General features: G+C 36.9%; 1 long non-coding RNA gene across 5 annotated transcripts; it reads left to right on the top strand.

Moving 5' to 3' along the window:
* The first annotated feature begins 10,558 nt into the window (after positions 1 to 10,558).
* LOC135773756 (uncharacterized) lies at positions 10,559 to 13,463 on the top strand. Of its 5 annotated transcripts, none has more exons than XR_010543572.2 (6): positions 10,559 to 11,008; positions 11,757 to 11,817; positions 11,905 to 12,077; positions 12,168 to 12,525; positions 12,638 to 12,691; positions 12,792 to 13,463. It is a non-coding gene; the product is annotated as an uncharacterized lncRNA (long non-coding RNA). The 5 variants fall into 5 exon arrangements; XR_010543573.2 differs by lacking the exon at positions 10,559 to 11,008 and adding an exon at positions 11,057 to 11,666; XR_010543570.2 differs by lacking the exon at positions 10,559 to 11,008 and having other exon boundaries at positions 11,676 to 11,817; positions 12,168 to 12,389; positions 12,469 to 12,525; positions 12,792 to 13,462.
* Positions 13,464 to 27,072: the final 13,609 nt, after the last annotated feature.

Below are 27,072 nucleotides of genomic sequence, written 5' to 3'. Positions count from 1 at the left end.
CATATATTCCATAACTCTTCATTAGAATAGAAGCCAACCACTGTGTAAACACATTTGACCATGCACAATATGATATGTCATATTAATTTAAACAAGAAACAATACATCCTCCCACTGCTGTGGGTCAGTAAAATTGCCTGCAGGGTGCTGCAGTTCTTTCATCCATGAATAATGTATCAGAGGAAGTATTTAACCATCGAAAACTACTGCAAGCAAGATGATGACCCAGACTAGTCCTCTCTCAATGATCTAGAGTGAATAATGCATTGGTATTACGCAATGATATCAGTTGCATTCACCCTAGTGAAAGTCACACACTATTAGAGTGAACTCGAGCAGAATGCGGCTACGCTGCTACTGTAGTACTCTATAACTTAGACTGATAGTACTCAAAGATCAAAACACTGCAGAATGTGGCTATACGAGGGTAAGGCAAATTAATTTAATGTTGCATAACTTTAGGGTAACAATAATATTCTCTTACATATGCATTCCTTTATAAATGTTTAAATTGCTCTTAGATTTTTTATTTAATGCGTATTTAACGCAAAGACTTGTGGAAAAGATGAAAATGATTGGTTTACTTTCGACTACCAACTGAAGTCTCAGTATTAACCTTAAGGGAAGAATACAGAGGACAGAAAGATAATGATCTTGAATGATGATTTTATATATTTTATTAGCTCATTTGTAAGAATTGCAAACCTTCTACAAGAATGAAATATTTCCTAGCGGGAATTTGGTTTAATCATTTGTGACCCTGGACCACAAAACCAGTCACTAGCACATGTATATTTGTAGCAATAGCCAAAAATAACAGACTGATCTCACGGAAAGTCATGTTATAGTCACAGAAAATGAAATTAATTTATTCGTGTCCATGGCAGGAAATTTAGTTTTTTCCATGCCGTGAGCAAGAATTGCCGTTGTGTCAATCGCACAAATTCCCTTGTGGGCAGCAGCAGCGGCCGTGACACCGCTCGGGCTGCTCCGTATGAGACCGCTTCAGCGTTGGCTTCACGATCGAGTCCCGAGGAGAGCGTGGCGCGCGGGCATCCATCGTGTAGCTGTTACACCTGCGTGTCGCCTAACATTCCCCCCGTGGTCAGACCCGCTCATTTCTCAGGGCCGGTGTGTCCATGAGACAGGTCTCTCGGCATGCTGTTGTCCACACAGATGCGTCTGACACGGGATGGGAGCCACGTACGACGAGCATACAGCTTCAGGGGTGTGGACAGCACCCCAATTGCATTGGCATATCAATTGCCGCGAGTTGTGGGCAGTATATCTGGGACTCGTACGCTTCGCTATGGAGCTGCGAGGGAAGGATGTACTAGTAAGCACCGACAACACTGCGACATTGCGTATATCAACCGTCAAGGCGGTTTGCGCTCCCGTCACCTGGTGCATCTCGCTCGTCATCTCCTCCTTTGGAGTCAGAAGCATCTGAGGTCGCTTCGTGCCATTTACATCCCAGGCTCGCTCAATACAGCGGCAGACGCGCTTTCTCGAGCTGCGCTCCCCAGCGAATGGCGACTCCACCCCCAGACGGTCCAGCTGATTTGGAAGAAGTTCGGTCATGCGCAGATAGACCTGTTTGCGTCGCCGGACGATACCCACTGTCGCCTGTTTTATTCACTAATCGAGGGCAGCCTCGGCGTGGATGCGCTGGCACACAGCTGGCCTCGCTGGATGCGCAAATACGCATTCCCCCCAGTGAGCTTAATCGCACAGACTCTGTGCAAAGTCAGGCAGGACGAGGAGAGCCTTTTACTGATCGCCCCTTATTGGACGACCAGGAATTGGTTTCCAGAACTAATGCTCCTCACGACAGCCCCTCTCTGGCGGATTCCCCTGAGGAAGGACCTTCTTTCTCAAGGAGGGGGCACATTATGGCACCCGCGCCCCGAACTGTGGGATCTCCATGTATGGTGGTTGAACGCGCGCAAGGTTTAGGTGATTTACCACAAGCGGTATCTAACACAATCGACGCGGCACGAGCTCTGTCCACAAGACGGGCTTACGCGTTTAAATGGAACCTTTTCGTCACCTGGTGCTCTTTGCAACGCGAGGACCCCAGAGAATGCCCTATTAACATTGTGCTTTTATATCTTCAACATAGTTTAGACGGTAGGCTCCACCATTAAAGTTGATATCGCCGCTATTTCTGCTCATCACTCACTTATCAACGGCAGATCAGTTGGCCAGCATGATTTGGTTATTAGATTTTTAAGAGGCGCTCGCAGGCTAAACTCCTCGCGCCCTCCCTCTATTCCTCCCTGGGACCTGTCCATGGTGCTGAATGCCCTTCAGGGACCTCCGTTCGAGCCTTTGCAGTCTGCGTGTCTGAAGCTTTTATCAATGAAAGCTCTGACCCTGCTAGCATTGGCCTCCGTGAAGAGAGTAGGGGAATAACATGCATTCTCTGTTGACGATTCGTGCCTTCAGTTTGGTCCTGCTGTCTCTAGCGTGACATTGAGACCCAGACCAGGCTACGTGCCCAAAGTTCCCACCACTCCCTTCAGAGATCAGGTGGTGAGCTTGCAAGCGCTGCCCCCGGAGGAGGCAGACCCAACCATGGCTTTGTTGTGCCCCGTACGCGCACTGCGACTCTACGTGGATCGCACGCAAAGCCTCAGGACCTCAGACCAGCTCTTTGTTTGTTATGGTGGCCAGCAGAAAGGGAAGGCTGTCACCAAGCAGAGGATGTCTCATTTGATAGTGGATACTATCGCCCTGGTTTATAATCTTCAGGGTATTTCTTGCCCCTTTAATTTGAGAGCGCACTCCACACGGAGTGTTGCCTCATCTTGGGCTCTCGCTCGTGGTTCCTCGCTAACAGACATCTGCAGAGCTGCTGGTTGGGCGACACCTAATACGTTCAATAGATTCTACAGTGTTCGTATCGAGCCTGTATCCTCTCGTGTTCTTTCCTCATCAGGGGGAGCACGGAGAGCAGTCTCGCAGGTCGGCTTGCAGCCTCCAACTGATGCTTCATAACTGTGTCAGTATGGAAGGCCTTCAGAGCAAAAATGCGTAATGGTTTGAATTGTTCTTCCTCCGCTGCCTTGGCAGCCTTTGTTGCGGAGCATTGGCTGTCAGCCTCTCACTAGCTGTATTCTCGCGAACCTACGTGTCTGGCTCGGGCTCCACATTGTGTCCCACCGGGTTCCTTTGTGAGTATTTTTCCGTGGGGTTAATCCTACCAGTCCACTTTCCCTTAGCAGAGCACTGCTTTGCTTACACAGCCACAGCTGTCTTTATTCTTCATTGTCCACCATTAGCCCTTAAGAGGGGCGGTGGCTTCCGCAGCGTTCCTATCCCGCTCGGGTAGGGTGCTTCCCAGTCCCTGGCACTTCTGTGGGGTTAAAGGAACATCTAGTGCCTGGCCTTCTGCCTTATCCTTTCTCCATTCCCCGAGGGGATCTGGAGGGTTTTTTTCTGCAGACACTGGAAGAGGTCAGCCCCTAGTGGCGTTTTGATAGGGATTCCCAATTCGTCGGTCACGACGTGACGTCATAGTGACCGACTGAAAGGGAACGACTCGGTTACGGATGTAACCCTCGTTCCCTGAAGGAGGGAACGGAGACGTCACGTCCCGTCGCCACAGGTGCTGCCACCTGCTGTTACGGCCGGTCACACTTTCCGGCTTTCTCAGCAAAAAAGAAGCTAATTTCCATATTTGCACCTGCTGCTTATATAGGCACCTGGCGGGGCGGCGCCACCGTTATGCAAATATCTCAATGCCAAGTTCATTGGCATTTTAGTAGTATTCGAAGCAGATTGGTCTCTCTAAGCGAGTTCCCAATTCGTTGGTCACGACGTGACGTCTCCGTTCCCTCCTTCAGGGAACGAGGGTTACATCCGTAAACGAGACGTTACATTTTTAGACATCCTAACCCAAACCCCAACTCTAACCCCAACCCCAAGCGACAATGATTCAAAAATAGATAAAAAGAGAAAACAATACATAAAATGACACGAAAAAGAAAGTCATGCCACGGGCAAGAAAAATCATTTATAGAAATTTGAGTGACAAAAAAAAAACATTCGTGCTAAAGACACAAAATAAGCTGAATTTCATAGACACGAAAATAAAAAAAATGGTGACTTTAACACGACATTCCGTGAGATCATGTTGAAAATACATTCTTATTAGGATATTAAGTAAAGATCTTGTTCAATGAAGATATTTTGAACATTTTCTAAAGTAATTATTTCAAAAATGTATTTATAATTAGTAATAATATGTTTTGCTAAGGACTTCATTGGACAACTTTAAAGGTGATTTATATTGTTCAGCTTTCAGATGATGTATAAATGTAAAATATAAAATTGGACCCTTCTGATTGGTCCAGGGTCACATTTAGTCTCATATAGGTATCTATTTATATACAATAATTTGTTAAATGTGACCCGATCTGGCGAAATGAGTCGGAAGTCGCAACGTTCTATTTTAAGATATGAGCCGATAATGTGGAAAAACAATGAAATTATCAAAAAAATATTTTTAACTTATTTCAAAGAACAGACATTAAAACATAATCTCCCAAAGTTTCGTAGTCCAAATAATTGAGTAAAGGTGTTTAAATGACTATTAAAGTTGAAACAGTTTTACTTAATCCGCTGGAAATTGCTTTTCTCAAATACTCTCGTCACCTCCGAGCATTCCGGTGATCCCCTGAAACGTCACTATCTCTCCAAATATGGTGTTACACGTTGTTTTAGAGCCAATCAGAAATCTTCATAAACGCTGATCGTTTGTCAATGGGAAACCCCGGGGCACCTGATTGGTCCAGCCATCCTCTTGTCAGTCTCGCAGCACACTACTCTCCTATTTAACTCCTTTTTTAATTGTTTACACTGTTATTGTTAACTAGCCTACACAAAGATATGATTGCATAGGCAAGCATTATTTGTTTTCTTTTTGCTTGTCTCTCTGTCTCTCTCATTTTCTCTCACACGCGCGCGCACACGCGAACACGCACGCGCACACACGCGCGCCCCCGCGCGCATACACACGCGAACACACACACACACACACACACACACACACACACACACACACACACACACACACACACACACACACACACACACACACACACACACACACACACACACACACATTCTGGTTTCCATGTTCTATTCCCTTCCCCTAACCCAAACCCCAACCATCACAGAAACCTTTCTGTTACACATTTTCAATAAACATCATTCTGTTTGATTTATAAGCTTGTTTCTTGGTTTACTGAAATAGCATTTATATTAATGTCTTTGGTCAAATTAAGCTGTAAAATAAATTGTTTATCCCTTTAAAAATGCAATGGATTTTGAAAGATATCTACAAAAAAGGGGCAAAAAACTTTAAAGGCGTTTTTCTCAGGTTTTCAGTTGGAAAAAGAAGACAGACAACCTTAATTCAAATGTCTATATCTTTAAAACCATTCAAGGTATGACTTTGACTAGGATATCATTTGAAAGCTTATTATCTCCTCTTTCCACTGATACCAAAATCTCAATTTTGAAATTTGGGTCACTGTGACTCATTTTGCTGGATCAGGTCACAAATCTATATTGAATTTTTCTATTGAAGTATTAAACTGTACCCAGGGGCGTCATGCACCAATATTTTTTAAGGGGGCAGAGTGTGCACAGTTCACAGAAATTTGTGCATACACATACATCAAACGAATTATATTATATAGCTTTCAGTCTTTTCCATGGCACTTACATTTCTAACAATATGAGCGCCCCTGCCTTCATGCAAAAAACTCCAAAATAAAAGTGTTGACTCACTTTCATATCAAAATACTATTCAATCGGAATAATGACATGATATTGGTATCATATTTAAAACAGATACAACATGTTTTATTTATTTAAGTTTTGTTTAATGACTTGTTTAGTTGTGTCATTAATGCATTTTGCATAACTGCATTATGAAATTAATGTCATTTTAAATCCATAAAGTATATAAACAACGAAAATGACATAAGCTATAGCAACGTGATTGATTTTAATGTTCAATAATGATTTTAAAAAATATGTTTAGATAAAATGATTGGAGAAACGAATTTTTGGATTAAATTTTACCTCATATGTGAGCATGTGTGATCCCACGCCCACGTGAACTCTGGCGAACTTTGGCGTTGTGTTTAGTAAAAGTAGAAATTTCTACTAATATAACGTCGAGACAGTCAGATTTTAAACCATACATTTTCTACACAGAGGAGTTAAACTGCACATTACCGTACTGGGGTTTGAAAGTGTTGTGAGCGTTTCTTGCACGTTTTAATTCCTCAGCCAAATGCAGCAGCAACATGAAAGCTCGTGAGCGCCATCACGCTGATGACGTCTGCGGCTGCTCTGACTGCAGCGCCTGCCGCCAGAAAGTAATGTAACATGTTGAAAACACTATCATAACGGCAAAAATCTCTGAAAAGTGACAAGGATGCAGCACAGAATTCATAATATTGTGCATATTAAACATATTAAAAGACAAGTTACCGATTGATGGACGCTTGTTTGATTTTCAGGTTGCATGCAAAATCCATTTGGCTCAAAAAACCAGGGGGCACGTGCCCCCTCAGTTTGAATGGGCATGACGCCTCTGACTGTACCTGTCAGGATGACTTGCAGTACCTGGGTCAGGCTGTAATTAGTTTCAGGCAGTTGTTATCTGGGAACTTTGGATATTTTAGCACTGACCAATCAGAATCAAGCATTCCAAGGTGCCGTACAATAATCATTGTTAATCGATTGGAGTAAAAATAACAACCCTGTTCAATGTAACTACAGAAAACGTTGATCATTTCCATCTGTTATGCTAACTGAACTCGGCATAGCACTGCAGATTGGAGTAGACTAATTACCAACATTTAAACTCTAGAAATCTTTCCAGCTATCATCATAATCTTTGTTTATCACGAATAGGATTTTACACGCAAAATAATCACCCCAATTCCTTTTGCTAATTAAGTCAATACATTCAATCCTCAGGGACAATTCTAATTATCCGACCTGCAGGATGTTTAAGAAGATTAACAAAGCTAATAGCGACATTAAATTCAGCGTAAAGGAAATTCACTCTGCAAATGGTCGGTAGTGCAATATAACGTGGAATGTATAAATAATATACTTGGCTTCCTCTTAAAACAAACTGACATTGTTATAGTGGAGTAAATCACAGATATGGTGAATAAGAACAGAAAGGCGCATCATCGTTTTGAGCTCAAAACCATAAAAGTACTTTCCAACTACAGTACGTTTGGGGAATATTTTTTATTTAAAAGTTGAAATCTACTGACAGCATTAGTAGCCTGCTAATGATTACCACAGTCAAAGATGTTCACTTTATTTGGGTGATTCTCGTGAAATTAGACTTATGAGGTGTCATGAAACATTTTATTAAAAGTAAGTGCTATCAAAATAAGAAGCATACCGTTACAAACATCTCTTCATGTATTATTTTGCACATGATTTCAAATGACATCATACCAACCAATTTTGTAGTTTTTTTCCAAATTTAAGGGAAACATTTTCATTACTGCGACGTGTCCATGACTGGATTTGGGTTCTTTGAAATGGAAATATTTATAATTAAAAAGTCAAAAAAATTAAAAGCTTCAGATACTATAAACATTTACAGTAAAGAAACATGTGGTATTTGGTGATCATTGGTAAATGTAGAGACAATAATAAGGAAAATAAATGTGTCTCATCCTCCGCAACAATTTTCAATCATTGTTTAAGCCCTCAAGAAACTAACATTTAAAAAAAAAATTGTTGGAAGGGACATAATTGAATGTGACACTCAGTTCTTATTTTTTCTCTTCAGATAAAAGTTGAAATTTTGTTTGTCATAGTACCTATACAACTTTTTAGTTCTCATTACCGAAACATGAGCTTGTAAATGCATATATTTAATGTAATATCATGTTGCGTTAATGATCATTTTTGATAATGATAATCTAAAAATTTTAATAATTCTATAGGAAATATTTTTTAAATCCGCTAAAAATAATGGTTAAAGTACGTTCAGATCTTAATCTTATATGTGCAAAAAAAGCTTCAAGGGCCTTTTAAAAAATTTGATGCTGGACACCTTCTAAATCTGGATTTCGTGAGAATCACCCATTTATATAACCAAACGAAAACTCACTGACCCCTAAAATTTTTAAACTAAAAAGATGCCCCTGCAATTTTCCCTAGTTGTCACTGGGGTGGTATCCCTTACAAAAGTACCTCTTTAAACCTAAAAAGGTCATATTAGTACCTCAAACGTACATACATATTTGTTCCCACACTGCAAAAACCCTTTTTTTACTTATTGTTTTTTTCTTGTTTTCAGTACAAATACCTAAATATTCTTCAATTAAGACACTTTTTCTAGATAAGCAAAATGACTTAAGAAAAAAGTCTAGTTTTTGGACGACCAATATACAATTTAAGTGAATTTGTGCTTAAAACAAGCAAAAATATTTGCCAATAGGGTGAGAAAAAAAAAATCTTGAAATAAGTTTACTTTTGTCTTAAAGACTTAATTCAGAAAAATGTCTCACCCAATTGGCAGATTTTTTGCTTGTTTTAAGCAACCATTCACTTACATTGTGTAATTTTTAAAACACATTTTGATTGAAGAGTTTTTAGATATTTCTTCTTAAAAACAAGACAAAAATAAGTAAGAAAGTCATTTTTTTCAGTGCAAATGGTACATATTATGATCTTTTTTAAAGGGTACTTTTTGACAATTTCTTTGATCATTTTGTCTGATTGTGTAGTCAAAATCAAGCAATTTTAATGAAAGGTCAACGTAAAGACATACTGCTCATCTCTGGATCTTTTTTTGTTACCTCAGTAGGGTTGGCTCAGTAAAATGGCATGTCTGTAAAACTATGAACAGTATTTGTTTGTTTGTTTTATCAGTCAGGCACATCAAGTACATAGAGAATGGGTAAATGACTGACTCCCACCTCCAACCTTAGAGAAATAAAAGTCTGTACCACAGTAGTGCACCACACTCACTTCTCATATAAGACCCCTATCATTGGGTTTTCTTGTTCAGGATCCCCCATGGAGCAGAACCCTCATGGAGAGAGAACCCATGATCAAAGTCTGGTGGAGACAGCTATCAAATGCACACAATCTCCCAAGGACACAGGAGAGCGAGAATTGGAGCCCGACGGAAATATTAGAAAGTTTTCACTATCAGAGGAAGAGGTCTGTCCAGAACACAAAATATCTGGAGGATATTAGTGAAGGGATATTTTTAGCGTACTGCACCTTTCTTCTTATATTACAGTAACAAAATCAAAGCTTTGATATGGTATGATATTAGCATAAACACTGGTGAACAGATCACTAAATACATAAAAATACACTGCAAAAAAAAAATGAAATTATGTACCAATAATGTACCAAAATGTGTACATTTGGTGCAGCCTGATCTCACGAATTTCCGTGGGATAGTCAGATAATTTTTTGCAAATTTTTCCGTAGCATTCTCACAGATCTCCGCATTTTCCGTGGCCCTGCTACGGACTGTCTTTTTCCGTGGCATTCTCACGGATTGGTTACTCAACTGTTTTGTCCTATTTTCTTACCATTTTCGCTTCGGTTTAGGGTTAGATTTACATAAAATGACATCACTACCCAAACCCAACTCTAACCCCAACGCCAGGCGACAATTGTTTAAAGTTTAGAAAATATAAAAGAATACATCAGAAACAATAGTATAAACCAATAGTTAAAGTTACATACTAACGCAAACACCAAATCTAACCCTAAACCGAAGTGAAAATGGTTTGAAAATAGGAAAAAGCAGTTGAGTAACCAATCTGTGAAAATGCCACGGAAAAATGAGTAAAAAATTCCGTGACTATCTCACGGACCTTTGTGAGATCAGGTTGTTTGATGCCAATACTCTTTGAGATACTAAAATGTATCTTTGAGGTACTAATAAGCACTTTTTGGTACCAAAATGTACACTGAAAAAAATTATTGATTTAACTTACTCAATTTATTTATTTAAAAAAAACAACTTTTGTTTAAATGTAGCTTAAATAAATTGATTTCAACTACTTACCTTAGAAATTTTGTAAATTAAATGAATCATTTTTGCAAAAAAAGCTTTTTTTATCTTGTTTTTTAGTACAAATACTGTATCTAAAAATTCTTAAATTAAGATTTTCATAATGAGCAAAATGACCTAGGAAAATAAGTCTAGTTATTAGACAAGAAAATATATTATTTAAGTGAATTTGTGCTTAAAACACGCAAAACATCTGCCAATGGGTAAGAAAAAAAAATCTTGAAATAAGTTTACTTTTTCATAAACACTTAATTCAAGAGAAAATCAAGAAAAAATTGCTTACCCCATTGGCAGATTTTTTTGCTTGTTTTATGCACAAAATCACTTAAATTTGGTATTTTTGGTTTAAAGGAACAGTATGTAAGAAATTTATATCAATTAATCATTAAATGGCCCTGAAATGTCACTAGACATTAAGAAATCATTTTCATTTCAAATACTTACATCACTCACAAAAGCGGTCCGGCCAGGATATTGTCATTTAAAAAGTGGAGTTGCAGCCCTCAACTGATGTTTATGTTGTCGTTTAGCATATTGGCCACCAGGGGCCTGTTGCACAAAAGTAGAATTAAGACATCCAGGCTAAATGACTGAGCTGAGCTCAATGAAGCCAAAACAAGTGCGTCCACGCTTAATTGGTTGCACAAAGACCAAGCCAGGATGATCAGACACGGATTCATCAAGCCAGGTGAAACCAATCCTGGATAGGTCCGCGCTCACGGCTCACTCAACTAGACCCCGCCACCGATCACAGATTCACAGATTCACCATGGCAACTAGCGGCGTTCTTTTCCCCGTCAGAGGCACAAATCCATACGAGGAGGTAAAAGACATAATTAAGAAGAAAGGCAACACCGCCACAGTGATAAAGCAAAAAGAAAAACCGTGGCAAAGTATTGCAGACCGCCTGAATGCGTAAGTAGTGCACAATTACACACTCACCGCTCCTCTGAAACATCACTATTACAAATAAAATATTTAATTCACATCTCCAAAAACGCAATTGTACTCTGATTATAAAACAGTTAATTTTTTTATTGAAATGGATTGCAAATATGAGTGAAATTGTGTAAAGTAACTCCATCACACTGGATAAGGCTTCAATAAATTATTATGAAAGTCTTACATTATTACTACGCTCATTATGTACTCTGCTTCTTATGTTGTCCACCGGGTTTTTTTTCCTTTTCTTTTTTTCTGCTTTTATTAATGTAAAGCTGCTTTGAAACAATGAAACAATTGAATAAATAGATGAGCTATTAATAATAATCAATTTAATTTATAAAGCGCCTTTCAAAGGACCCAAGGTCACTTGCTCATTGCACTGCAAAAAAATGACTTTCTTCGTGTTTTTGTCTTGTTTTCAGTACAAATATAAAAAAATTCTTAAATTAAGATGTATTAAAAGTTTTCTTGAAATATACTTTTTCATAAACACTTAATTTAAAACATTTTTTTATTCCATTGGCTGATATTTTTGCTTATTTTCCTAGGTCATTTTGCTCATCAAGAAAATGCATCTTAATTGAAGAATTTTTTGATATTTTTACTGAAAACAAGACAACAATTCAAAGTAAGTCATTTTTTTGCAGTGTGACTCCATTGAATGTTCTTGTGTGTTAAAGAAAGTCTCTCTTTTTGTGTGTGGTGTTGTGTGATGTAGATTAAATATGACCGGGCCAAAACGGACATGGCAGCAGGTCAAAATCAAAATCTGCAGAATGGTAAGGGCCCTGACTAATACTTAATAATGCACAAGCATAGATTGTACCCAGAAGGTGCCTGCTCACACATTGTCTGTACTGTTTTAGCAGTGAAAAAGAATACCCAGAGACAAGGCACGGGTGGTGGGTCACCAAAAGCTGACCTCACCCCAGCAGAGGCCAGCTTTGGAGCTAAATAAAGGCAGGCCTGTTGGAGGGGATCCCTGGGGGAAAAGAGACAAGCATAGGTCCCTCACAAGATGCCACCCGCTTCATACAAGGTATGTTCTTCCATCTCTACTTGGGACACAATCACATTCATATTGAATCTATTTGGACTGTCTGACTTTGGTTTGCCTATTGCCTTGTAGTGTCTGGCAGCACTGTGTTACTGTTAAAGCCACCAGCACGAGCACCAGACGCTGCTGATCCAGTGAGTACTCCATCAAAGGCATACTGTAGGCCTGGCATGTCTTGTCTACTAGCTTCAATATGAATCCGATTAAATGTGATGGGGTCAAGGCCCCATTTCATCAGCACATAACGGCGATGATGATGAGGAGACCATCTCTCTGGATTCCAAAAGGCATAAGGTATCATGTCAAACTTGTGAAAGTACTATACAAAGGAGTCATCATTGGGAGCCATCACAAAATCTCATTTCTTTTACAGGACCCAGAGTCATTGGTGCACTGGACTGCACAAACATAAGGATAAAAGCCCCCTCAGGTGCCCATGAGGAAGATTTTGTAAATATGAAATCTTTTTACAGCATTAATGTTCAGGTGAACATAACTTTTTGATCTTTTCCATTGAACACTGGCAAAATGGCCTGGCTCAGTCCATGACTCCAGAATCTTTTGGACCTCTGAAATCTATCAGCGCCTATCACAAGGTGAGCCACACAACCCCTATTAATAACCACTTTTTACATCATGGCTGTGTCAAGAATATCACTGTGTTTTATTAGTAATGATGAGATTTTTTGTTGACAGGTGAATTCTCTGGTGTGTTGCTGGTAGACAGGGGGTAAGGCTGCCAGCCGTTTTTCCTGACACCTTTCACAGACCCCCAGGAAGCACAGCCGGCCTACAACTATGCCCATGTTAGGGCCAGAGTTGAAATGACCTTTGGCCTCCTGAAGGCACGCTCTCACTGCTTTCACAAATTAAGGGTCAGCCCTGTGAGGGCATGTGACATTACTGTGGCTTGTGGTGTCCTCCACAATGTGGCCTGCCTGAGGAAGGAGAGGGCACCCAGAGTGCTGCCAGCCATGGACTGGGACAATCCGGAAATCTTCCCTGATGACAACAGTGGTCGGCTGCTGAGGGACCAATATGTGTTGAATTATTTTAGTCAGTATGTGTGCTTTCACATTTTTTTGATGTTTGTGCTGTATACTGTGTGTATACTGTTTGTAATACAAGCTTGCAGGAAGGCTACTGCATCCGTTAATTGTCTTGTTTTCAGTTGTCTGAAATTGTCTGTTCAGTTAATGTGTATGAATTTGTCCTGCATTTATTTCAGTGTGCAGACATGCAGGGTGTGTTATATACAGACCTTTGAATGTGTATTTATCCTTTGGTTGTACAATATGCTTTGATTCTGTGCTTTCCATCTTGTAGAGTCATGCACTGTGTGACTTCAGTTTCGAAAGGAGCTGATGGTTTACCTGCTTTGTTTTGTCCTTATTCAATAAAGAAACATAATGTTACACTTGTGCTTTTATATTTATATGAAATGTGTATTTTATACGACAGAGTATAAGGGCCACACCGAGGAAAGGAGAAAGTCATACATTTGAGGCTGGTTCTTTCTGTGGAAAGATGCATATTGTTTTTACAGTCCTGATACTTATAACTATTTGATTAAGTATTTCCTTGTTTCTGAAACCATACTGAAGTACAATTCCACGAAATGCCCCACAACTGTTATTGTAACAACTGTCCTCCTCTAAAACAACAAGTTACAATATTACGACTTCATTCGCTGTCTGTTTTTTTTCTCTGTGGCCCTAATGTTCTATCAATTTATATATAGCCTTATAGTGTTTAGGAAACTGTAAATTATCTAATGATAGCAACATCATCTAAAAATCATAATTTATCCAAAATTATAAAAATTAATGATCACAAACATTTAATAAAATGACAGTGGGTCTAGTTATATGTGATAACAACGTATATTGGGCAGTGAAATAATTATTGGTTTCCATTTGTGGTGATTGCTGACTGACATAAGGTATGAGATTAAATAGATCCTGGAATTTAGCCTGGTCTGGAGCAGGCTAGCTCCACAGAATAGATCTCCATGGTAATTTATACCATAACATATCCTCCTGCCCCCTATCCAGCTTTAGTGCAACCGGATAACGTATCAATTGAGCCAGGATCACCAAGATATCCCGGCTTAATCCCTTATCCTAGTTTTGTGCAATAGGCCCCTGCTGTGTGATTGCAGTACCAGTTTTAGCCACACGTTTTGTGATTGCAATACCAGTTTTGGCCACAATCCTACATACTGTTCCTTTAAATATTAGACTTATCTTCTTGGGTCGTTTTGCTCATCAAGAAAAAGCATCTTAATTTAAGAATTTTTTGAAATTTTTACTGAAAATCTTTTTTTGCAGTGTGTAGTGTGTAAGTTTAATGCATTTACCAATGGTAACAAATATAATCATAAAGTGTTACCAAAACATCGATCAAAGCACTTAAAAATATGATGGGCGTGTTATCTATTACAGTTGTGCTATACATCTAAAGCTATACAAATGCATTGCGTGTCAAACTAATTAAATTATGCAAACAAACAAACAAACAACAAAAGCAATATTATTCAGTAAAGTTTTCTATGCCTTCAAACCTGATGCTTAAATTAAAACATGTCGACTAAAGACATCCCAGGCAAAGACTGATGACATATCCACCTGCCTTATTTAAATGTTGCAAACCTGTATGACACAATTGTGAATAATCAAGGAACATTTTTATAAATGGATTAATTTTTACTTTACTGCTCATCCTTCCGTACTTCTTGATGAATCACAAGATTAAGATATTGATTAAAACCCTGGCCACAAATGAGTGAAAAGAGCTTTCAAGTGTTTATGCAAAACTTTCCATTACCTTAACCTTATGTACAAAATAATGTATTCATAACACATCGTGCCATTAGTGCCGGCTTGCGTAAGATGATGAATTCTGTCAATCAGCTTCTGGTTGATAAATAAGGACGCTTCATGACAGCACAGCCACATTAAGCGAGACACCAAATCTTCGATCGGCCCTCATAGGTCAGTCACCGGCTATGCATAGCCCCTGATGAACATTTTATGGCTTACATAATAAGCCTTAGTGGAGAATATGTCAAAGGTGACAGCAGACATGGGCTTACCGAAGGACAGATCTGTCATACTCTGCAACTGTCTCTTATGCAGATAGATTAGACTCAGTCACATAAAAAATAATTGTCCTTGAAACATATTGCTGGGCTCTTATGATAGATACCTCCTGTTTCTGGCCTGGGTAATTGAAGCTGACCTTAATAAATTAGTAACACAGGTTGTTTTCCCGACAGTGGTGGTGAAGATTAGGCGGACATCTTGAAGGGAAGATTTAAGGAATTAATAGCGTTCATTCCATGCACCACTCTCTCCTTTACACACATACATGTACACGCACGCACGCACACATGCACAAACACATACTTACTTGTATACACACACACACACACACATCTATATACAGCCACATGGTGACATCATATGCAAATACGCACTACATTTTCACTTTTATGCGGATGGCATTTACATTTCTGAAAATCTTGCACTGGTTAAATCCAAAACTAGATGTCATTACTTTTTTTATTAAATAGCAGCAAACCTGAAATAACATTGACTCTCTTCTGCATTTTGGTGTTCGCCTTGACACATCTTTTTTAAAGTTCTCATAATACTGTGATGGTTAAAAGTTCCTTTGATCATCTGTTCAATAGCGCACGTCTCCGGTCCTTTTTAATCTGGCTGATGAAGAAACTCTAGTGCATGCACTAAAAACCTCACAGCTAGATTACTGCAATGCCCTGTTTGTTGGTTTACCAAAGAAACATATTAAAAGCTTGCAGTGGTTTTCTGTACATTTGTATGCCTGTTTGTAAATATTCCATTTACTGTGTGTATTGCTTTATGTGTTTCTTTGTTAAGCAACCTTGAGCTTGTGGAAAGGCCCTATATAAAATAAACAACTTCTTCCTGTAGCTCAATTTATTGAACATTGCATGTCACTTTGGATACTGTACTGTGCAAAAGTCTTAGGCCACCACCATAAGCTTAGCAAACTTCCATCCATATTTATTTATCACTCCTTTTATTAAGATACAAACAGAAAATACAGGATAAATGTACACAAATTTAAAAAAATTATTTTTTAACTAATTGTCTTCTTCATGCATCAGTCAGTATTTGGTGTGACCTTCTCTTTACTTAAAGGAGTGTTCATAATCATGACATGACACTTGTCATGAACATAAAGGAGCTTTTATGCACATTAATGACAACTGTGATTAAGTGTCATTTGTTCATTATGTCATTTTTAATGCAAAGATGACATTGTTTAAATTGTTTGAACTTGACTTAAACCAATACATCCTAAATTGTCATAAATCTGTCATAAACATGACATTGCAGAATTATTATCAGACATAAGAAACGACCTAGCTTTATGGGTTTAAAATTACATTAAAATTTAGTTTGAATGTCAATAAATGTTAATACTATGTAAAATAATTAACAAAATGCAACAGACACGTCAAAATATTATACTTAACTTTATGTATGTGCACAATACAAAAAACTAACAACTAACAGAACTTGTTCTTCCTCACACAGAGGGTATTGAAATTTTCAGACATAGAAGAAAAAACAACAAAACATAATTTTTTCCAGCTATATGGACTCAATGCTGCATGGCTTAACCGATTATTGTAATGTTTTCATTTAACTTAAGGTGAATCAGTCTCCAAATGCTTATCATTATTATTATTGGATGACTGATTTATACACCTGGAGGAAACTTAAAAAAAAAAACATAATAAAACTATTTGATAGAGTATTAACACAAAGACATTTTAATGACAAATTATATTTGTACCACTGTAGTTGAGGTCAAGAAAAATATTCATGATGCTGTTATGAAACAAATTGACAGAGTATTAAATTACACTAAATTACATTTTAATGACACATTCAATTTGTATCACTGGTAAAAATTGGTCATTTATTTTGTCTTGGTAATGTCAAGTTGTCATAACAAACACATCTCCAACAATTTCATCTTTGCATTAAAAATTACATAATTGAACGAATGACACTTAATGACAAATCTCCTTCATGTTCATGATACATTTCATGTCATGATTATAAAGGTGTCATGTCAGTCTTATAAACACCCCTTCAAGTAAAGTGTTACTGAAATAATTATATACTGTATACACTGCAAAAAAAATATTTTTAAGAAAAAAAATCTTAGTATTTTTGTCTTGTTTTCAGTAATTTTTTTTTAAAAAAATCTTAAATTAAGATGCTTTTTCTTGATGAGCAAAACGACCCAAGAAAATAAGTCACATTTTAAGACCAAAATATCAAGTGATTTTGTGCATTTAATTTTTCTTGAATTTAGTGTTTAAGAAAAATGTTCAAGATTTCTTTGCTTACCCCATAGGCAAATTTTTTTGCTTGTTTTATTCACAAAATCACTTAAATTTGATATGTTTGGTCTAAAAACTAGACTTATTTTCTTGGGTCGTTTTGCACATCAAGAAAAAGCATAATTTTTAGATATTTTTACTGAAAACAAGACAAAAATACTAAGAATTTTTTTTCTTGAAAATCATTTTTTTGCAGTGTAATTACTATTATTGCAAAAAACAACAAATCTAATAGTGGCATGGTGGCCTGAGACTTAAAATATTGGGTTGTTTCAACTACTTGGATTAAATATGGACATTTTCGAGGTTCATTTAAACCAACTGTTGGATTTATCCATATTTGAAACAACCCAGTATTTTAAGCATACTATTCTGTAATTTACTCGGATTACTTGAAGAAATTTATTGGATTCAGTCTAACTATAACTTTGACGCAAAATGGTTTCATGACACTTCATGCCTACTAAATGTTTTAACATCTTTACTTAAAAGAGTTGCCAAATTGTAAGTCCTAAAGCATTTGTGTAGCTATCTTAATCTATTTTAAAGCCCAACAGCCTGTCACCCACTCACACAAACAATGTCAAACTGAATTACGTAAAGCGAAGGAGGTTTCAGCGGCGCAGTGTAGGATCTGCCGGTATGATTTGCACATTTGATATGGTAAACAGATGAACAGAACCTTGCGTAATACGGGAGCACGCTATTTTCAGAGCGGCATCTATTTAACACGGAGTCTAAGTTGAGAGACAGGAGTGAACACATTCAGTCGAAATTCCCCAGGTACTGTCAGAAAACAAGATGATTTGTCAACAGTTATAAAAACCAAAATAACAAACCTTATAGTGAATAAAATCACTGTAAAGAGTCACCCGCTTCTTTTAAAACTCAGGAAGCTATTTTGAGTTTAAATAAAAAACTCATCCAAGGATATCCAAACCAATCTATTTGAAAACTTTTATTTTATTAAGTATTTTAAAATTTACACTCTAATGAGAGCTTAATGGCGTATAGGGGTGAGCGGGGCACAAACTAGAGCGGGGATAATTGTAACACGGCTACTTTACATATTTATACAGGGCCGAGCAATCTGTGCTTGTTTTTTTTTCTCTTACTGCCAGAAGATGATCTCCTGTGGATTTGTGAAAAGTTGTGATGTTTTTTCGTTAAAAGGTTGAACAAAGAGTGTTTTGGAGGCATGAAAGTAAAAAAGTTTCATTTTATGTTTTTTTTTCTGAGTTGGGTGTGTAAGTCACAAAATCCAACCTTATATTATTTTAATCACTGTCTTGTTATCTAATACATAACAGCATTTTGAAACATGTCAGCAACTCCTCGTAACTGATAGCTGGGATTGAAAACATTTGGTTGTAACACAATGTTACAATTACGCCTCAGGTATACAATGATAATGAAAACAATGTTAATACTAGTCATCAAAATTATAAATGTTTATACAATATGAGAGGAAATAATTGATAAAAATGATGTTTGTCTTACTTGTGCAGCCCTTCAATTTTTTTTGTTTATATGCATTGATGCATAATACAAGGATGGTTAGATGAAGGATCATGGATGGATGAATGTGTGGATTTTATCTATTATATGCAGATATATAAACAATTTCCACGTTTAGTATATAGACAGAATTATATTGAATTATTTGTGTTTAAAAAAAAAAATCAAGCAGGTGTTTCAACAAACCCTCTGTTTGTTACAATTAACCCTATCTTCGGTGTAATTGTACGATAACGGTAGGTCCCATAAACAAACTTTAAGTGTTCATTTATAGCAGAGATGTGTGTATTGTTTGTGCAAAAAAATCATCAATCGAACTTAAATAGTTTTTGAATGATAGAGCCAAAGATACACATTATATATACACACATTGGGTGATATCATATGCAACTTAGAAACCTTTATCAGTGGTTTTGAGCCATTATACAATAGCAAAAGAGAAAAATGCAATGCATTATGGGTAATTTCCCCTATTTAAAATACAATTCGCTTTGAATACAGATCAACTTTCAGTAGTCGGACATTTTTCCATTTTTATGTCAAAAACCCTATTGAATACATTTAAACACATGCACATATATCTGGCCAAAACTATGACGGAAACAATTCACATCAGTGACGAAAAACCTGGTGTGTCCAGGCACAGTGAGCTAATACAGAGAAACCTGGACAGACACTATTGAAAATCTCAAGAACCACCAACAATGAATGAGTAAAAAAGGATAGACCATCAAACCTTTTGCTGAATAAAGAGGCTGTCTAAGGATCAGAGAGACAATAGAAGATGGTTATACATTACAATACAATACAACAAATTTGACACACTAGAGAAATGTTAGTAGCCTAGAGAAAGATAAAGTAGACTTTAAAGCTTCTAAGTATGTACAAATGATTGCTTGAGCTGTCTGTAAGATGAAAAATTCAAGAAAACGTTAGCTCATTTTTAATAGCGCTTGCAAAGCAAAAGGCTGAATGCTGAGATGGGGTTTAATGAAGAGACGCACGCAGCAGAAGTTTCCTGCAGGCCTTTCAGAGAAATTCGACTACATCAGCTTCGCAGTTTTTGTGCGATGAAACAGCATATGGTTCAGCATGTGAGCTCACAGCTGGTTGGTGATGTGCTGCTTTCTCAACTGAAGCTAAAGTGAACTTAAAGTGCATTTCACATTCAACTAAATCAAACTGGCCAGCAGGGTAAGGCTGTCCTCAAACTTAATTATCTAAGACAAAACTATGCAGATGTTTCTTTTTTGTCTTTCTATTGTTATAAATAAGCCTATCTGGCCACCAAAATGTGTATGCGGTCTATTGAGAAGGAAACATCAGGGGCGGAAATACCACAGTGCTTGCTCGGCAGAAAAAAAGTAGTGTTGAAGTAAAGTACTCAACATGTTAGAGGATATAAATACTCAAATATAAACCAAGGGGGAATAAAAATTCATCACGAGTTTACACAAACCCCTATCCTATTTTATAGATTTAAAAATAATAGTAAAATAACACAAAAACTTCTAACATATGAAAATTATGTAATGACAAAGAAACTTTAATATAGCCACCCTGTATTTGAGTTCTGTGAGTATTTTCATGGGATTCTCCATCCAACTTAAAACATTTATAAATGGCCACAATTTACATTTGTCTACAAGACTAATTTAAAGCATTTTATGATATGCATTCAAATAAAAAATATTTAAAGACACAAGGAACTAAAGTTCATTCACATCCATTTAAACTTTTGACAATAGTCTATGACGTACATGAATTATTTAGCACCTAACGAAGAAAATGTAAAAGTGTGCCATCGGCTCAAAGACAGGTGGATCAAACATATTCTTTGAATTAACAGCTTTATACATATTTATCAAAAACATGCAGTGCCACACTGTATAATGCAGCATGAAGTTAAAACAACTTCGATTTGCAAGTCAATTCATCTTACTATTTTAAGTTTTTTTTTTAAGTTTTGATTTTAAGTTGAAATTGTTTAACATAATTTATCAAGTTAAAGGGGACATTTCACAAGACTTTTTTTAAGATGTAAAATAAATCTTTGGTGGCCACAGAGTACATATGTGAAGTTTTAGCTCAACATCCCATTTAGATAATTTATTATAGCATGTTAATATTGCCACTTTGTGGGTGTGATCAAAAATATGCATTTTTTTGGTGTATCCTTGTAAATGCAAATGAGCTGATCTCTGCACAAAATAACAGTGCCGTGTTTGGATAGTGCAGATAAAGGGGCGGTATAATCCCCTTCTGACATCACAAGGAGAGCCACATTTCAATGACCTAATTTTTACATGCTTGCAGGGAATGGTTAACCAAAACTGGGTTGATCCTTTTCACAATTTCTAGGTTGATAGAAGCACTGGGGACCCAATTATAGCACTTAAACAGGTGAAAAGTCTAATTTTCATGATATGTCCCATTTAAAGTAAAATACCAATATATGTTAATTTAATATAATTTTTAAAGTGTATGGAATTATGTATATTTGCTACAGGTATGTGACTGGTTAAAGGAATAGTCAATTTTCTTAAAAGAAAAATCCAGATTATTTACTCACTACCATGTCATCCAAAATGTTGATGTCTTTCTTTGTTCAGTCGAGAAGAAATTGTTTTTTGAGGAAAACATTGCAGGATTTTTCTCATTTTAATGGACTTTAATAGAGCCCAATATTTAATACTTAAATCAACACGTAAGAGTTTTTTTCAACAGAGTTTCAATGGACTATAAACGATCCCAAACGAGGCATAAGGGTCTTATCTAGCGAAACGATTGTCATTTTGACAAGAAAAATAAAAAATATGCACTTTTAAACCACAACTTCTCGTCTAGATCTGGTCGTGACGCGCCAGCGTGACCTCACGTAATACGTCATCACGCCAAGAGGTCACGGATGACGTATCGAAACTACGCCCCAGTGTTTACAAGTGTTGAGAAAGAGGACCGTTCCGACGTTGTTGTATGTCGAATGATACTAATTAATGTCTTTTTTTGTTTAAAATGGTCCGCAAATGTGCGTGTCATATATGTAACACATGACCTTTCTACGTTAGGTCACGCAGGACCAAACCTAGACGAGAAGTTGTGGTTTAAAAGTGCATATTTTTTATTTTTCTTGTCAAAAATGACAATCGTTTTGCTAGATAAGACCCTTATGCCTCGTTTGGGATCGTTTAGAGTCCTTTGCAACTCCGTTGAAAAATACCATTAAGTGTTGAGTTAAGTGTTAATTTTTGGGCTCTATTAAAGTCCATTAAAATGAGAAAAATCCTGCAATGGTTTCCTCAAAAAACATAATTTCTTCTCGATTGAACAAAGAAAGACATCAACATTTTGGATGACATGGTGGTGAGTAAATTATCTGGATTTTTTTTAAGAAAATTGACTAATCCTTTAATGATTCACAGTAGCATTGTCATAATACTCACAGGGCAAACAACAGAGCCAACAACCAACAAGATTCATATGGGATGTGATGATAAACAAAACAGTAAAAGACAGGGATGTTGTTAAAATTTACAGGGCCCAGGACAAAATTTGTGTGGGCCCCTTGCCTCTTAATAAAATAGCCTTTTGTATAGAGGACAGTAGTGGGTCCCCCTTTGTGATGGACCTGGGGCCCTCTAACATTGCCCTTGGCTTATATTATCAGTCTAATTCAGAGGACAAACCAAACCATTCATGCCAATGAGTGGTTAAAAATAAATAAATAAATATGCCGCAAAATGCCAAACAATATGTCAAAGTCAAACTATAGCCAACATATTTTGTTTCTTTTCAGCATTAAAATGTTGATCATTAATGCAATGTACACTGCATACAAACGAGAACATAAGAACATCGGGAAACACTTTATTTTAGGGGTCCATAATAATTCATTAATAAGGCATTAATTAAAGATTACATATTTATACTATATTAACAATAAATTACAGCTAATTAACCATGAAAAATACAGTAATTATTGATTAACTGAAAATATAGTATGACTATATAACATATTACCCATTATTTATTAACTCGAAAACATTCACTTGTCCCAGACAAGTGTTAATGTCGAGCCCTATAGATTATTAGCCATTTATTAGTAATGGTGTTTTAAAATAAAATCTTAAATAATTGTTTGCTTAATAATGATCAATAAATGTAAATACCAATCAATAATTCAAGGTAAAAGATTTTCTTCAGAACAGGAGGTCAAATTGTCTTTATTAGAAGATATTAGTAATGTATTAGTGGCATTTCTAATAGTAATAAGCCATAATTGTTCTCAATATTGTTTTGTTTCTCTTATTGTTGTTTCTCATTATATAATTTACTTAGTACACATAAATAAAACATTTGTTATTAAGTTTATTTAGTAAATATTGGCTTACATATTTATTCAAATAACAATTAATTATTTTCTTACCCATAGTTAATAAGTTAATTAGTAGTGGGTGATATAGTCTTACTATATTTTCATTTATTTATTCATTACTGTCTTATTAATGGTTAATAAGCTGTAATGTATTGTCAATAGAACTATACATTTTTTAATATAAATATTAATATACTTAATTAATCCTTACTAAATGCCTTATTATGATTATCACTTTCATGTTGTTACAAATGTAATGTGAAACACACAAACTATAAACTTGAATAGGCATGTTTTCCATATAATGACAATAGGGCTGTATTTTATACAATGGCAATAAGGTTGTATTTGTTAATATCAGTAAATGCAGATAACATGAACAGTGTGCAATATAGTTTATTAGCATTTATTTATCTTTGTTAATGTTAGTTAATGCCAATACAACTGCTCATGTTGGTTCATTTTGCATTAACTAATGTTACAACTTTTTATTTAAAAATGTATTAGTAAATGACAAAAATATCATCAAAAGTATTGTTCATTGACAGTTCATGCTAGCTAATGCATAAACTAATGTTAACAAATACAACCTTATTGTAAAGTGTAACCAACAGTGAAGTCTGTAAAGGTAAAAAAAACACCTACAGTATGACAGTAATTCACATACAATACATGCACACACTACAGTCCAAGTCTCTTTATGGGTGAAAGGCGTGAAATATAGCTTATGATTTAGAGCAGGGGTTCTCAAAGTCCGGACTCCGGTCCGGATCCGGACCCGACGGGAACTTGATCCGGACCCGCGTCCACTTCATATTACAAGTGCATTAATTTCTATGTGATGGATTAAATGTGTGCATTTGCTACTTTACAAATGCATATTAAACTTGTAAACCATTCGTTTAGTTTTTTTTTCTTTTAAGATTTAAGAGTATTCCTGATCCGAAAATAAAACGAGTTATTTAAAAATTTCCTGTGTGACGCTGTAGCCGTCACACCCAGATATATGCACAGCTACTTCATGTACTACGGCTTTTGATCAGATCTGAAATCACTGTTGGTTTGAGCCGTTTAAAACATGCATTTGAAAAAGCAACACTCGTCAAACATAATCATTAAACATATTCTTTATTATCATGAAAATACCTGAAAAGGTTTGAAGAACAGCAATATAAATATATCCTTAAGACATTTCCTGGAGCTGCGTTCTTCGTCTGCAGCGCATATTAAGTTTCTGCCCGAGAGCACCCCCTGGCTTTGGGATGTAGCGGCATTTCACCGTAATTCATTGAGAAGCATAGCAAGCATCATCAGCCAATTTATAGGTGCACTCCTAATTTTGTTCAGTTTCTCTGCCTACACTTTTTTGCGATGGTTTATGCATCTGATGGATAACAAACTGTGCCATTTCTCTAATTAGGTTGCTCTGTATTTTGCACCTAGTTACTTTTGGCATATTTCTTGTGTTTATGTTTAAAAAATTTTTTTACTTTAAATGCAAAATACACTTAACTATTTGTGTTGATTTGTTATATATACAATTGATTTACATAAAGTTTTTCCGGACCTATGAAAATGATGAGAATTCAGATTTGGACCTTTCAATGTAAACTTTGAGAACCCCTGATTTAGAGTATCGAGTGTTCCCATTTTTTAATTGACAGTCAACTGAACTGTTGTAGTATAGAAACTGGCTGCTTTAAAATTCTCCTTTGAATCCTACAACAGCATTGTGGGTGAACTATTCAGTTAATTCTCCTGAAATATGTGTGCATGCACTCCATACGCAAGTGATAATGAGAGAGAGAGAGAGAGAGAGAGAGAGAGAGAGAGAGAGAGAGAGAGAGAGAGAGAGATAGAGAGAGAGAGAGAGAGAGAGAGAGAGAGAGAGAGAGAGAGAGAGCAGCAGAGGGGGAGCCGATATAAAAATCTCCATCCTGCTGCAGTCCCTCTCATTAAAGTGAGTTTCTGACTTTGAGTCTGAGCCAGCGATACGCTCAAGGCCCGCAACCAACGGCACGCTAAAAGTGTCCACTCAAGCGTCTATGCGCGCGACTATTTGTATACGTCTTCCCCTGCCAGGAAAAAAACCTTTTGTTTCTTCCTCTCATTCTGCTCTCGCTGTCACGTCGAGATGCTTAAGTGAATCCTATAACTTCTGCAGCAGAGCTCTCAAATAGAATCAGTGAACAACGCCACTCAGATTAGTCAACAAACAAACCGCCGCAAATAAGCAGAGTGTTTGCCGTCTGACTCACAGCTTCTCAATGCAGAACACACATCAGAGAGGGCTAAATTCTGCTTCATATCAGAAAGACAGAAAACAAAAACAATACAGGATTTCTAATGATTCCAAACATTGCATATAAATGCTGTTAAAATGTAGTGCTTTGTTTAGTTAGTCGGTTTGGATAAAATCATCTTGCCTACTTCGTTTCATGTAGTTTTGAATGGTAAAAAACAGTAATCCATAATTACATGCTGTTAATCCTAAACCTATACTCTATGATGTTAATTATAAGTACTCTGTACTTAAATGTACTGTTGGTGCTTTTCCATTGCATAGTACCCCATGGTTTGGGTCGGGTCAGCTTATTTTTGGGGGCTTTTCCACTGTGTGCAGTGCAAATTAGGTGAAATAGTCACAAAATGTTTTGCTCATTTTTCTGTCATTGTAACATATTTCCGCCATTTTACATGTCCGTGTCAAGACTTTCTTTTCGTGTTAGTTTCACGTATTGGTTACTCGACTGTTTTTCCTATTTTCTTACCATTGTCGCTTCGGTTTGGGGTTAGAACAAATTTGTTACATAAAATGATATCCTTACCCAAACCCAACTTCATCGGGTGACAATGGTTTAAAAAGCATTCGGAAATTTTTTATAAACCAATACATAAAGTGACATCCTAGGGCAAACAGCAAATCTAACCCTAAACCGAAGCGACAATGGTTTAAAAATAAGAAAAACAGTTGAGTAACCAATACGTGAAACTGACATGAAAAGAAAGTCGTGACACGGACACGTAAAATGGCGGAAATACGTTACAATGACAGAAAAATGAGCAAAACATTTTGTGACTATTTCACTTAATTTGCACTGCACCCAGTGGAAAAGCCTTTAAAAGTAAGCTGACCTGACCCAGGTCGTGGGGTCGAGAAAGTCGTGGCACGGACACGTAAAATGGCAAAAATACATGACAATGACGCAGAAAAAATTGCGTGATTTCACGTAATTTGTTGGTATAAATTGTTTTTTTTTAATTTTTTTAGTACCACCTCGGTTGAGGTTCCAAGCGACCCGAGCTGATACCAACACGTGACGCGAAAACACAGATTCGTGTTTCTGTTCGTCTGAGAGAATCGTCACTACCGGCGTCATCGCTATAATGTAAAAGATTAGCTTTACCTTCATGCTTTCTTGCGCTGTCTTGAGTAAACCTGTTGTCATCTATGCTTTGCTGTAAGTTCCCAAACTCCCTTTTAGCAATGAAAAACATCAACAGGTTGAGAATCAGGAACACCATAACAGTTTTGTTTCCAGACTTGCAGTTTGTGGCGGCACATTCGCAATGCGCATGTTCGCATATGTGACCAGTCACGGAAAGTAGGGACACAAGTCGGATCTGGGCATTTTGAGTTATTTACAGATTCTGAAAGTGCAGTTTCTAAGCTTTCCAAC

The sequence above is a fragment of the Paramisgurnus dabryanus genome, chromosome 9, assembly GCF_030506205.2.
Source record: "Paramisgurnus dabryanus chromosome 9, PD_genome_1.1, whole genome shotgun sequence".
In the NCBI taxonomy this organism is placed as follows: Eukaryota; Metazoa; Chordata; class Actinopteri; order Cypriniformes; family Cobitidae; genus Paramisgurnus; species Paramisgurnus dabryanus.
Note: the sequence above shows the minus strand (reverse complement) of the source record. Positions and strands in the feature narration are given on the sequence as shown.